Below are 14,135 nucleotides of genomic sequence, written 5' to 3'. Positions count from 1 at the left end.
AAATAATGATTGAATTCAGACATGAGGCCAGGCACACACACACACACACACACACACACACACACACACACACACACACACACACACACACACACACACACACACACACACACACACACACACACACACACACACACACACACACACACACACACACACACACACACACACACACACACACACACACACACACACACTTTGACAGAATGGTTCCATTCAGTTTGTTAAAAGGAACTGAGTGGAACTCAGAGTATCCGAATGTAAGACTAATCCTATGCAGAATAAGATGGCATGCCCCATTCCTAGCTCAGTTACATTATTACAAATAACAGAGCCTGCATATTTATATACTAGAGCAGTGTTATTACATACAGTATTACACAAAGGCATTACTATGTAAGATAAATAAGCTGACCTGTTATGGCAATTCCAACACGTAGCCCAACACAAGCTTCCGTAGAGAGTAGTGGACTCAGCCTAGACCATCATGGACACAGCCCAACCCACAATTGAAAGCATCTACATGAGGTGTTGCCTCTAGAAGGTGGGATCTGTCATCACGGATCTCCAGCATCCAAATCATGCACGCTTCTTGTGCTACCATGGGGCAGGATTACTGAAGCCTGAAGTCCCACACCACCAGGTTCAGGAACAGCTATTTTCATACATCCACCTGTTTCTTGAACTGACCTGCCCAATCCTAAAGGGCCTGTCCCACTGTACGAGGTAATTCAAGGGTTTTCCTGAGTTCTCCGTTGATTTGAGCTCGTGTAATGTACGTAGCAGGTACGTAGGGGCTCGTACGAGTAAAAAGTAACAATTTTTTCATCACAAGTATTTTTTAACTCATGGACATTTTTAACAGTATTGAAAAAAAGGCACGAGTTTACCGGATTTCCTGAGTACCTACCGTTACTCGTACGAACCGCAACGTGACATCCACGAGCTCCTACGTACCCGCTATGTACATTACACAAGCTCGAATCAGGGGAGAACTTGGGAGAACTCTTGAATTACCTCGCACGGTGGGACAGGCCCTTAATACAACCTCAGCAATGTAATACTATGCACCACCTCTTGCACTACAATGGTCTTGTTTTTCAATTCTGTTTACTACTGTTGTTTAGTTTAGTTTAGAGATACAGCGTGGAAACAAGCCCACCGGGTCCGTAATCCCCGCACATTAGCACTATCCTTTACCCACTAGGGACAATTTTTACATTTACCAAGCCAATTAACCTACAAACTTGTATGTCTTTGGAGTGTGGGAGGAAACTGAAGATCTCGGAGAAAACCTACGCAGGTCACGGGGAGAACGTTCAAACTCCGTACAGACAGCACCCGTAGTCGGGATGGAACCCGGGTCTCCGGCGCTGCATTCGCTGTAAGGCAGCAACTCTACCGCTGCGCCACCGTGACCACCCTATTGTCTTGTCTTTGCAGTCTTTTTTCTTTTTACTGACAAATAATTTATGTATAATTTGGTTCTTTGCATTTATCGGACTCTATGAACCTGTGAAGCTACCGCAGGCAATACTTTTTATTGTATCTGTACCTCACCGTACTTTTGCATACGACAATAAGCTCGATGACTTGACTTGACATTGGCTGTATATACTGACAGTGATGCTGCATAGTACCGTGAATAGTGATTGAAGTTCATGCATCCACAGTCACATTGTCCACATCTAGGAAGAGGTGAATATTACAGGATTCCTCAGAGATGTCGTAACTACAGTGGGGTTTCCCTGGTGTCCTCCACAAAGATAGTTATTGCCTGAGATTTCCTGAACCACCTGCCTAAGGTGCTCCAAGAATTGCAGTGTGAATTCCGTTCATCTCGATACACAATGGACATGATCTTCAGCATGCCACTGCTCCAAGAGAAATGCAAGGAACAGCATCAGCCTTATTTGACATCAACCGGGGGGGGGGGGGGGGGGGGGGGGGGGGGGGGGGGGGGGGGGGGGGGAGGGGATGTGGACCTCCCTGCATGAATACAGCCGCCACAGATATTCATCTCCGTCTTCCATTTGCTTCATGAAGGCACAGAGCCAGTATTTTTAACCAGTGGATCTACATCAGAGCCAATATCTATGAAGATTGATATCAAACAAGTGTGTGAAATTACCCCAACACATTTTAATCAACCTTTCTTGACACAGCGCTGCACTTTACCTCCACCTAACTTCCCATGGGAGTGGAATTAATCTTCAGGACTAATGGGAAACTCTTCAGCTTACTGCAACCACACCCCAGAACCAGGTTCACACTGCGTTCAGTAGTGCGCTACTGTATACAGATAAGGTTTGCACTTGCACACTCTTGGAGGCTGAGCTCCATGCCATCGCTCGATGGGACATACAGGATGAAGGTAGGAGCCTTACACTGAATATCTACAAGACGAAGGCTTTATACTAACCTACCTTATACTAACTTCCTTTGACAATGAAGATTCATGAAGAGACACTGGAAAATGTGGGTAGACGCTAAAATGCTGCAGTGACTCAGCGGGACATGCAGTATCTCTGGAGAGAGGGAATGCATGACATTTCGGGTTGAGACCCTTCTTCAGAAAATGTGGACCACTTCTCATATCTCGAGTGTCACCTCTCGGTGAAGGGAGACATTGATGACAAAATTAATCTCCGCCCACAGTGCACCAGCACACCTTTAGTCAATACAGGAAAGGACTGAATGAAGACCTCAAGTTTTTGAGTTTTCTATATTAGATATTATTGAATATTAGTTAAGCAGTCTGACTATCTGGGGGCAATATAGACATTGTAACAAGTTTAGTTTAGTTTAGTTTAGTTTCGGGATACAGTACACTACACTATCCTACACACAAGGGACAATTATTTTTTTTTTTAACCAAAGCCAAATTAGCCCACAAACCTGTACGTCTTTAGAGTGTGGGAAGAAACCAGAACACCCGGAGAAAACCCACGCGATCACGGGGAGAACGTACAAACTCCATACAGACAGCACCCATAGTCAGGAGCAAACCATGGTCTCTGGTGCTGTAAGGTAGCAACTCTACGGCCATGCGAGCATGCCGCCCAAGGTGGAACTGGGGAATGTACACATGGAAACTACAATTTTAGATGTAGAGTGTGGATGAAAAATAGGACAGATCGTTTAGAGACTCCAGAGGTAACAATGTGGATTTGTGGAGGGGAGATAAACTTACTACAATTGAATAATTAGGACTAGTATCTGGCAGCAATGAATCAGAGAAGATCTGGAAAAGATGAGGACAAATATTGTAGGTGGAAAATAATTCAAGCAAATCTGGACAAAGAAAATAGAATCTGGACAGAGAATTGAGAAGGAGTCAGTAATGAGGAGGGAGAACTAATACCAATTAAATTGGGGATCAAACAGGAAAGTTAGTGAGAATTTAGTGGGAATAAGGTTGGTAAAATGGAAGCTGGGCTTCAAAGACAAGAAAAGTAAGGCAGAGCATGAATGGAGATAGTAGGGAAAATGATCGCAGTGTAATTTCAAGGTTAGGGATTAAAGAGACTCATTAAAGTTAATGTATCATTTCCTTCCCTAGCCACTTCCTGTACTAGCATGGTAGGTTTCATGTTCAAGGGCATTCAAATTCTTCTGAAGATCAAAATCTATTACGTTTCTAATATAAAAAATCCCTGCATTTCTTTGCTTCTTTCCAATATAAATCGACCCATAATTCCCCATTTTATGCATCATCAGACTTCTTCATGCCCTCTTCTACCAATACCCATTTGAAAAGTCTGCCCTAAAACTGCTCTGTTTTCACACTTAACTGTGTGTAATCAGCAAACCTAAATATATTATACTTGGTCCCTTCATGTATCATGAATATATATTGAATAATTGAGAATCCAACACTGATCTTTTCTACAACTGCGGTTTCTTGTGTCTCTACTGATTTTATAGCAGTCCATGGGTAACCTGAGAATAACCCACATGCCGCTTCTCTGTTTTCTATCCTGTTATCAACCTCTGTGCACAGTAATTGACTTATTCATATCCCAATGCATAGATTCTTATAGAATTGCTTACATTTAAAAGATAGGTACATGGCTAAGAAAGGTTTAAGGCATTATGGGACAAAGATGGGCAAATGAGACCAGCGTAGATAGGCATGGATCTTCTTCTTCTTCTTGCGTATGGCGTGCACAGCCTAAAGTTGTAAGACAACTTGTTCTGTTTGATCTTCTGTTTGTGCACGCCAGGTTGATTGCATTTGTCGAAACAGGGTGGACCATGTGAAAGTTGCAATCTACCACCCCATTGGCATGGATGAGTTGGGTTAAAAGGCCTATTTCTGGCTCTATGACTGTGAAACCGAGGAGTTATTTAGCCCAACAAAACAATCCTGTTAGGGCCTATCCATTTTCCGTTTGAAAGCCTGCTTGAATTTATCCCAGCTGCTCCTCTCCCCCTGAGGATTCCTAGCTATTTTCGCACACCATCCTTGAATCTTTTGTCCAAATGTTTAAGTCTATGCCCCTTGGTCCTTAATGGGAACCACTTCCCTTTCTTTATCCATGGACTTGTATACTGCAGAAACACAAGAGATTGCAGGTGCTGGAATCTGAAGCACAGTCAAACTGCTGGAGGAACTCAATGAGTCAAACATCATCTATGGAGGCAAAGGGTTAAGGGATTGAGTCCTGATCCAGGCTCGAGACCAAAACATTGACAACCCCTTCGGCTCCACAGATGCTCCTCGATCCACTGAGCTCCTCCAGCAGTTTGTTATTTTGAACCATGTATGCATCAATCAAATCTTTCTACTCCAGGGATAAGGTCCACACCTCCTCCAAGCTAGCTTTGTAACTGAAATCCCTCCAACCAGCAGCTTTTCTAGTGATCATTTTCTTCATTCGATGTGGGGCCTTCACATCCTTCCTTCAGTGCGGTGACCAGAACTGGACACAGTTTAAACCGAACCAGTGTTTTTTATAGGTTGAACATAATCTCCCCATTTTTATATTCAGTGCCTCCTTTTATAGATTCCAATATTTCACATATTTATGTTTCCATGGGTGATCACTCTTTCTATGACACTGCATTAAATGCCTTCCAAATCCAAATCCAAATTTAATCCAACTTAAAATGCAAATGGCTCCACTTTAATCATTAGGCTGGCCACATTCTTGAAAAACACTACTGTATTACACATGTATTTGTCAGGCACAATTTCCTTTTCAAAAATCTTTGCTGAATCTAAGCTCCTGGTCGCCATGTCCTTATTAATGCATTCTGGCATGTTTCTGATGACTGGTCATTTCAGTTTAACTAGTCACTATTCCCTATTTTCTCTTTTCCTCTTTTCTTCTACGGTTGTGTAACATTTCTTCAGATCAACAAGAATATTTGCAGAGGTTGGCAATGTTTAAAACACAGTGACTGATCAGCTTTTTTTAACCAATTTCTTTTGGAATGTCTGCATATAATTCGCAGGTCTAAGTGAGCCACTGGCAATTAGCTTCCTTTATTATTTTTGGATGTTTAAAGTAAAATTACTACTCACTTCCTTGAGTTCTGGCATGTTGTTTGTATCACCTATGATAAAAAAATTCCACCATAGACATACAAAAAGGATGGTTGCTTGACATTTAAACATTTCTGTACTCCCCATTAAAATTCCTTCTATCCTAGCTATCCTAGGGTCCCACACAAAACTTTCATTACTCACCTTTCTTTCTTATGGAATTTCTTGAAATTCTTGAAATGTATTTAATATGTTATTTTATGCCTAGTCTCTATTTGCTCTGTCAATTCTTGGTCCTAATTTGACTCTTCCAATCCTCAGTCTTGTCAACCTTAATACCTTTTAATAACTTTTCATACTTTGAGTATATTTTTAAATGTCTAATACCATGCTTAAATTATGGATGGATGACCTTTTCAATGGAGCTTGTATTCTCAAAAATCGTGATTTTTTCCCAGTCATTTGTCTTTGGTTTTCTACCATTTACATTTTAGTTTCCCATTTACAGTGCGAGAGACCCGGGTTCGATCCTGACCGGGTGCTATCTGTATGGAGATTGCATGTTCTCCCTGTGACTGCCTGGGTTTTTTCTCTGGGTGCTCCAATTTCCTTCCACATTCCAAGATATACATATTTGTAGATTAATTAACATGTAATATTGCCCTAGTGTGTAGGATGCGAAACTGGGATAACATAGAACTAATATACCAGTGATCATTGGTCAGCGTGGACTTGGTAAGCCAAAGGGCCTTAAGGGTCTCTAAAGTTAAACAATAATTCACCCCTTATACCTATATAACTGAAATTACATTGACTGATGCAGTCTTTTATCCAGAGTAGGAGAAACAAGAAGCCGAGGACATAGGCTAATAATGAGAGGTGAATGATTTAATAGGAACCTGAGGTGCAACTTTTTCACACAAGTGGGTGGGTAAGGTGGACAAGTTTCCAGAAGAGATAGTTGAAGCAGGTTCTAGGCAGATAACAAGATTTAAAAGCCATTTGAACAAGTACATCATGATAGAAATGATTTAGACGGAAATGGGGAAAAGGTGGGACTAGTGTAAATGGAGCATCTTGGTCAGCATGGGCAAGGGCCTGTTTCCATGCTGTGTGACTCTACAAGTCAAGTCAAGTCAAGTCACTTTTATTTCTATAGCACATTTAAAAAACAACTCTCATTGACCAAAGTGCTTTACATTGGTGGAGGTACTAATGTTATACAACATTGGTTCATAGATTAAGTACATACATAAATAAATACATATAGCCCTCCCTCAGAGGACACCAAGAAAGACTTGAGAGTAAAGATGAGTTTTAAGTCTCAAATTAAAAGAGTCGATGGAGGGGGCAGTTCTGATGGGAAGAGGGCTGCTGTTCCACGACTATGTAAAGTATCACCCTTGAGTTCAATGTAAGATTCTAATGATCTTATGATCAGTCTTTCACAGAAGTTTTCTTACCCTGAAATTATTATTCAACGATGGTTAATGGAATGAGACAATATGTAAAACAGCTTGATCTCGGTCACTTCCCAACTAGATCATTGTAGGAAAAGACTTGATCACCTTATATGTCCTTCTCCATCAAATTCTCTTTGCCAGTCTGATTATTATATATGGGGAATTGACAAGGAGATAGAAAAAAGAGGTTGTAGAGCAATGTAGCTGCTTTGGGCAATGAAAGGAAGGGATAGAAGTAATGCAGCGCATATATATGGTCAAATTATTAATGGATAAAGCATTCATAACAATCAGAAATAATGTAAAAGCAAAAAGTGAAGCTTCTGTATTTATTGCAAAAACACAAAATGCTGGAGGAACTTAGGTCAGGTAGCACCTGTGGAGAAAATGGATAAATGATGTTTTGAATCGGAACCCTTCTTCAAACCGGTCCCGAAACATCATCCGTCCATTTTCCCCCACAGATGCTGCCTGTCCCTCCGAGTTCCTCCTGCATTTTCTTTTAGCTCAAAATTCAAGCACTAGTAGTCCCTTGTGTATCCTATATTTATTGCATAACTTCTGTTACAAACCATTTTATGACTAAAACTCAATAGAACAATGTGATCTTTAGGGGGGGGATCACAAATTCTCACCAGTGTTTCCTGCCAATTTTCTGCCGACAATGATTGGACTTTCTGCTTCTGTGATAGCAGATACTCCTTCAACACTCTCCTTTGCAATTGTTTTTCATGGTTATTACCTCTTCCTTGTCTAATTTACTTAAGCTTCGCCCCTCAACTTATCAAGTACCCTAGAATATTTAATTCTCCATGCTGGCTATCAAGCAGCCATGTTAATATAATGGTTATCCATTATATTAATGGTTATAAGAGGCCATTCATCTCTATTTGTTTAACTGCTATGAATCTTTTATCCATTGATAAAAAGCTGTTTGTTTTATCTATTTCTGTTCATTTGACTATATTACTGACCCAGCCCTTTCTTTTGTTGCCCAAATCAGCTACATTGCTCTTTGCCCTCATTTTATTTCTCCTTAAGAATTCCCCGTTACTTTAGCCACAGCCCTCCCCCCACTGTTCCACACACACTTCAGTTGAGGCTCCAACAATACTGAGCTGTGCTACTGTACATCACAGAGTTGTGATACCTTATATTGTACAAATCAGAGTTATACAAGGACATAAGAAACGCGGGCACAAGGCATGATGTCTGGGCTCTCCCGCAGGCTTAGCTGAGACAATGACTGACCCACTACAGCTGTTCCACATTCCTGCCATCGCCCAGTAATTAATAAGTTATCATCCATCTGTGTTATTGTCTGAGCATTTAAAGCAGAATAGTACAAATGTACGTAATACAAGGAGCAGTGATATTCCACCCAAAACAGTACTGATGTATCCGAGCACAAAGCAGTGTCTTTTAATATGATAAACAGCAGCACTTCAGTAGCAGGTACTTTGAGATGCATTATTGTGAGGAAAGTTAGTTTGAAATGTACAGAGCCAGTTTACTGTCACATACAGAGCAATGTTAATAAATATGGACCTGCCACCAAAGTCATCATCACTATTGTACTTTAAATGTGTGTCGCTACATGTAATGTACAAAATTATATATAGACATATAATTGTGTTACAGTTCTTAGACATCTAAAAAGACACGCGACCTGCTGTGATTTGGGGTAGCATACTTGTGTTTGGGTCAGCATGTTATGGGCACAAACTCCACTCCATGTACTCGAAGACGCAGTTTAAGTTTTTTTCCAAAAATAAAATTTATTCAGAATATAAAAACATATACAAAACAAAAACTGCAAAAAGCTCTTCACTCTCAGCTTCCATACATTCATTAGTTTCATGCTCAGTAGCGTTGGGTCTTATCTTTAAACAAAACACACGTGCCACTTAAGTGGCCTTCTGCAGTGATATCCCATCCTTTGTTTGAGGAGTGTTCCCACCAGACTCTGCTCCTTAGTGTCCAGCAGAGGAAGGACCCTAGACTGTGATCCTCCCCCACTGAGCCTTGGCGTAAACTGCATCGAGCTTCAGTGAGTCCCTCAGCACGTACTCCAGCAGTCTGGAATGAGCCAGTCGGCAACAATCCCAGATGGACATCTTACTGGGCTGGGAATCCAACACGTTTTGGGCCAACCAAAGAACGTCTTTGACCGAGTTGACGATTGTCCAGCAGAACTTGATATCCATCTCCAAATGTTTACGTTGACACTCCAGTGCCCCACCGACAGAGCTCTGAATTGTTTATGGGGCCATCTTTCGCACAAAGTATTCAACCGAGATATAATTTACTCTCTCAGTTGGCTGTAAGATATCTCAGGATAAAAAGCTGGCTTGGTAGCCTAGGCAATATTTTCCTCTCAATCAGCCTCACTAAACCAGATTGTCTGACTGTTTATTTCAATGGTACTTCTGGGAGTTTCATGTGTAAAAACTGGCTGCAATATTTCCCGCATTGCAACAATGGCTACACTTCACAAAACACCTCATTGCTTGTAATTTGTTCCCTTTCTCACAGCGGTCTGATCACAATACAGTGACATTGCTGTTTATAAAGTACATGTCATATTATTCAAAGAGCAGATGATATATATAGCAGTTATTGTATATAACAGATTATATATTACACAGTCTCAGTGCATGCAATACAAAGAGCATTATTATTTAGCACAGACATTTTTTCATCTACTATTTGAATGCAAGAGGCATTAAAGGTTTATTTAAATAGGGAAAAGTCACGATAAAAAGCGCAGCAGTATTATCATAATTCAGTGGTACTATTTCATAATACTTATAATATGTGCAGTGTATAAGGATGTTTAAATGTAATATATCCATATTGATATTACTGTTGGCTTTTGTCGTCTAACGCCAACTAGAACCAACCGTGCCAGGCACCAAACCCAAACAACAGATGGCACCAGGACAACACCTGCCTTATACTACCTGGAAAGCCCTAAACCGCCACCGTACTGGATTGGGACGTTGCGGACTCAACCTGAAGAAGTGGGGCCTCTCGAACTCTGACAACTGTGGAGAGGTACAGACAATGGCCCACCTTGACTTGCGGTGGAGAGGCATGCACTGTGGGCGATCTCCACAGAGGCACAGATGTGGCACTGGCTGTGGCAAAGTGATGGCAGAACGTTGTCTGACACACGAGCGAACGACTGATATTACAAATGTAATAATATCTAATTATTGGCAGGGGATTATTTTCTGCAGAGAATATTAAGCCGTGCCACAATGATACACTACACCGACCTCACTGTAACATTATGAGTGGTTTAATGTGATTTTCTATATAATCCAAAAAATAAATGTAATACTGTATAAACCTAAATAATATTTCTGAAGTGCCATAACCATATCTTGCGCTGTGACATCTTCACTGTAATAGTTTTACACTTCCTACATTTAATTTTTCAATATTTCTACAGACAACACGACACACTTTGTAACACTGATATCAGAAAGAACTTAAGACCTCCCTGGAGCCCTCTGATACACTGAACACAAATTCATCACTCTCACACCATTTCATATTGCATGCATATCTTACTATTGCATTATTCATATTCTCCACAATCCTTATTCAACCTTCAGAGTAACGTTCTGTCATTTGCCTCTCGCCCCTCAACATTTCATATCTCCCACGATAGGAGTCTTTTTTTAAAGTGGTCACCAAAGGGATTGACGAGATTGACGAGGGTGGGGCTGTGGACATTACCTATATGGACTTTAGCAAGGCCTTTTGAGTAGCTCACACATGGTAGGCTGCTCTGTAAGGTTGTGTCACATGGAATTCAAAATGACTAGCCAATTCCATTCAAAACTGGCTGAGGGTGGGAGTCAAAAAGTAGCTGTGCAGTGTTTGGTAGCCTGTGACCAGTGAAGTGCCACAGGGGTTAATGCTGGGCCTGTTGCTGTCTGTTACATGTGTTACACACATTAACGATTTGGATGACAATTATTAGTAAAATTCCAGATACCTAAATTGATGGTTCAGAGAATATTAAGGAAGATTATCTATCAGGATCTAGATCCATGGGCCAAGGAATGGCAAATAGAATTTACTCTTACATGTGTGAGGTTTTACACTTTGTATGTCAAACCAGGGCAGGACCAATACAGCATATGGCAGAGCCCTCTTGAGTGTTGTAACAGAGAGAGAGATCTAGGAGTATATGTGCATGGTTCCATCAAAGTGTCAACTCGGATGGACAGAGTGGTGGAGAAGGCGGTTAGCATGCTTGTCTTCACTGGGATGGATATTGAGTCCAAAAGTTGAGACATCATCATTCAGCTTTTACAAGCCATTGGTCACCCAACTATAGGAAGGATATCATTAAGTTGGAAAAGATGCAGAAAAGATTTACCAGGACGTTACCTGGACTTGCAGGCTTGGGTTATAGGCGGAGGCTCAAGACACTGTGGCTTTTTTTCTCTGGAGCATAGGAGGCTGAAGGGTGACCTCATTGAGGTGTACAAGATCGTAGAGGGCTTGGATAAGACTTATACTCTTTTTCTAAGGGTAGTGGCTTCTAAAACCAGAGGGCATAGGCTTAAGGAGAGATGGAAAATAATTAATAGGGACTACAGGGACAGCTTTTTCACTCAGAGGGTAGTTTGTACCTGGAATGAGCTGCCAGAGAAAACTGTTGAAGCAACTACAATTACAACATTCAAAAGACATTGGGACCGATATATACCGAAGGGTTTAGAGCGATAGGGGCCAAATGTGGGCAAACGGGACAACAGGGACAAGGTGGGCCAAAGGGCCTGTTTCAATCCTGAATAGCGCTATGATTGTGACTCTATCCAATACCAAATGACCTTCACAATAATAGTTTTACAAATTCTCTCACTAACGAACATATAATTACATAACTCGCTGCCCCCCAAACTCAGACTGCTCAAACCCCCCGACCAGATACCACACAGACCTCTCACATGCAACCACCCTCATGGCAACAATCTAAAATCCCCGCTCAAATACCAGCTAATATTTTCATATAATATTGCTGATATTGGCATTCTTTCTATAATCTATCCCTCACTTGCAAACTATTAAATTCACTCCAAAATGCAGCTTTATAGAAAGTCGACTTCTTGGATTTCAGCGCATTTTGCTAAACTTTAATATCGGTGCCTAACTAAATAGGAAAAGAAAAGAAAATAAAGTCTGGTGGTTTTATTTTACAGAGATGTCGAACAGTAGAAGCAAAAGCCTAAATATTAAAATTACAGCTAATTGCTGCTGCTGATGTTAATGAAATCAGGAACAAGCAGGCAGTGTTATTTCAGCATTATTTCAATTGCTTTTTAAAAATCACTTAGCAAGTACAGTGACTTTTTGTTCAAGAGTTTAGATTTTTCCACTCCCAGGGCATGAAGTAGAAGGAAGTCCTTTATATGCGATTGTACCCAGCTGCTCTAAATATACACTATCCAGGATGTACCAAAGACCTTGGAAAGATCACCTTAACTCCCAATACATTCCTTGTCCCATGGACCTTCTCTGTCCCTTTCTCTCTCTCTCTCTCTTTCTTTCTTTCTCTCTCTCTCTCTTCTTTCTCTCTCTTATTTTACTAGCTTTCTGGACATTTTGTTTCTGTTAATAAGTACGTTAGAACTAGAGACAGGAGGTGCCCATTTGGCCCCGTACCTGCTTTACCATTCAACAATGAGTGCCACTTTCCTGCATCAGCCCCACATCTCTCGATTCCCTCTTTCGGTCACTTTAGCTCATCCAGACCTGGTTTGCTACCTCTGGCATCCTTTGCCTCTTATCTTATCTTATTTTGAATGCTGGCCCATACATTAGGAAATAATCGGATAACTTCAATCCTGATATATGATGATGGAATTGATTACAATCAAAACCCATTCTGCCCCTGTACCCATTTCTCTAGAATGTGTCTGCTTATCTCACTGCCATTCTGTCCACTCGCATATGGGGTCTATATGCTTGTGCTTCCGTCTAACACGAACACACTATTTTTCTTCAAATGGTTAACGGGCACTAACGTTCTCCGATACCCCAATAATAAAGCAACTTACCCCACGATATCTGCATCCACCAACTCAGATAGCTGTCCATAAACCTTCCACTGTGGTGGTAAATCAAACCATCGCACACTGATGCCAAGATTACAGACAATATTCCAATACCGAAACAGAAACGGTCTTGAGGGTTTGCAAATTTCAGTATATGTATATTTTTTAAAAAAAGAGTTAATGATTTCCTGAATCTGTTGGTGGAAATCAGCCAGGAAAACGGTTTAAATGTCACTGTAAGATCTCTGGGAATTCACATCTGAGTGTCCCGATGTGAAAGCATTCAGTGGCAGCAGGCATTACTGATTTTCCTTGTTACGTATTCATAGGGTTGTGTGCCTGAGTTTGCGAGCCGGTCAGATTGCTGCTGTCACGTTGGAGGTGTGGAACACACTGTTAAACAAGCCGCAGACTTCTCCACTCAAACTTCCACACAACTTTCACACAAGCCCCAAAGTTTTCACCAATCACATTGGAGAGGGTCGCTGGCCGCTGCCCTCTGCTGGGAGCTCCCGGCTATTGCCAACACTGGGTGGAAATATGCATCAAGAGAGACAATCCGCCTGGATTTATTTCACCACTTACCCTTTTGACCACGCAGACTATCATTCCGGTTTTATGGCGATCATCAACTGGTTATCCTAGCTTAGAGTAGGGGAATCTAGGACCAGAGGACATAGGTTCAAGGTGAAGGGGGAAGGATTTAATAGGAATCGGAGGGGTAACTTTTTCATGCAAATGGGGGGTGGGTGTATGGAACAAGCTGCCAGATGAGGTAGTTGAGGCTGGGACTATCCCGACTTTAAGAAACAGTTAGACAGGTACAGGTTTGGAGGGATATGGACCAAGAGCAGACAGATGGGACTAGTGTAGCTGGGATATGCTGGCCAAAGGGTCTGTTAACACACTGTATCACTCTATGAGTCCATTTTCCTGTTCATGTATAGTTAATTTCTCTATCTCTGCTCCCAAGATGAAGCTTTCCATTCCAGGATGTCCGCAATGTCCTCTTTAGTTTATGTGTTTTGTGCCCTGTTGTCATAGATGAATAGCTCACCTTCATCTCCTCTGCGTTCTCCCCCACAGATGGAAACTGAATAGTTA

At 41.4% G+C, this 14,135-nt stretch overlaps 1 protein-coding gene across 1 annotated transcript in view; it reads right to left on the bottom strand.

The window, feature by feature from the left end:
• Window positions 1-13,455, bottom strand: part of LOC129701456 (fibroblast growth factor receptor-like 1) — a 155,634-nt gene extending 142,179 nt beyond the window's left edge. Inside the window, exon 1 of the mRNA XM_055642639.1 lies at window positions 13,035-13,455. The gene's annotated coding sequence lies outside the window, so the exon portion shown is untranslated. The remainder of the gene's footprint in view (window positions 1-13,034) is intronic.
• Window positions 13,456-14,135: the final 680 nt, after the last annotated feature.

The sequence above is a fragment of the Leucoraja erinacea genome, chromosome 11, assembly GCF_028641065.1.
Source record: "Leucoraja erinacea ecotype New England chromosome 11, Leri_hhj_1, whole genome shotgun sequence".
Lineage (NCBI taxonomy): Eukaryota > Metazoa > Chordata > Chondrichthyes > Rajiformes > Rajidae > Leucoraja > Leucoraja erinaceus.
This window is presented reverse-complemented; position numbering and strand designations above follow the sequence as displayed.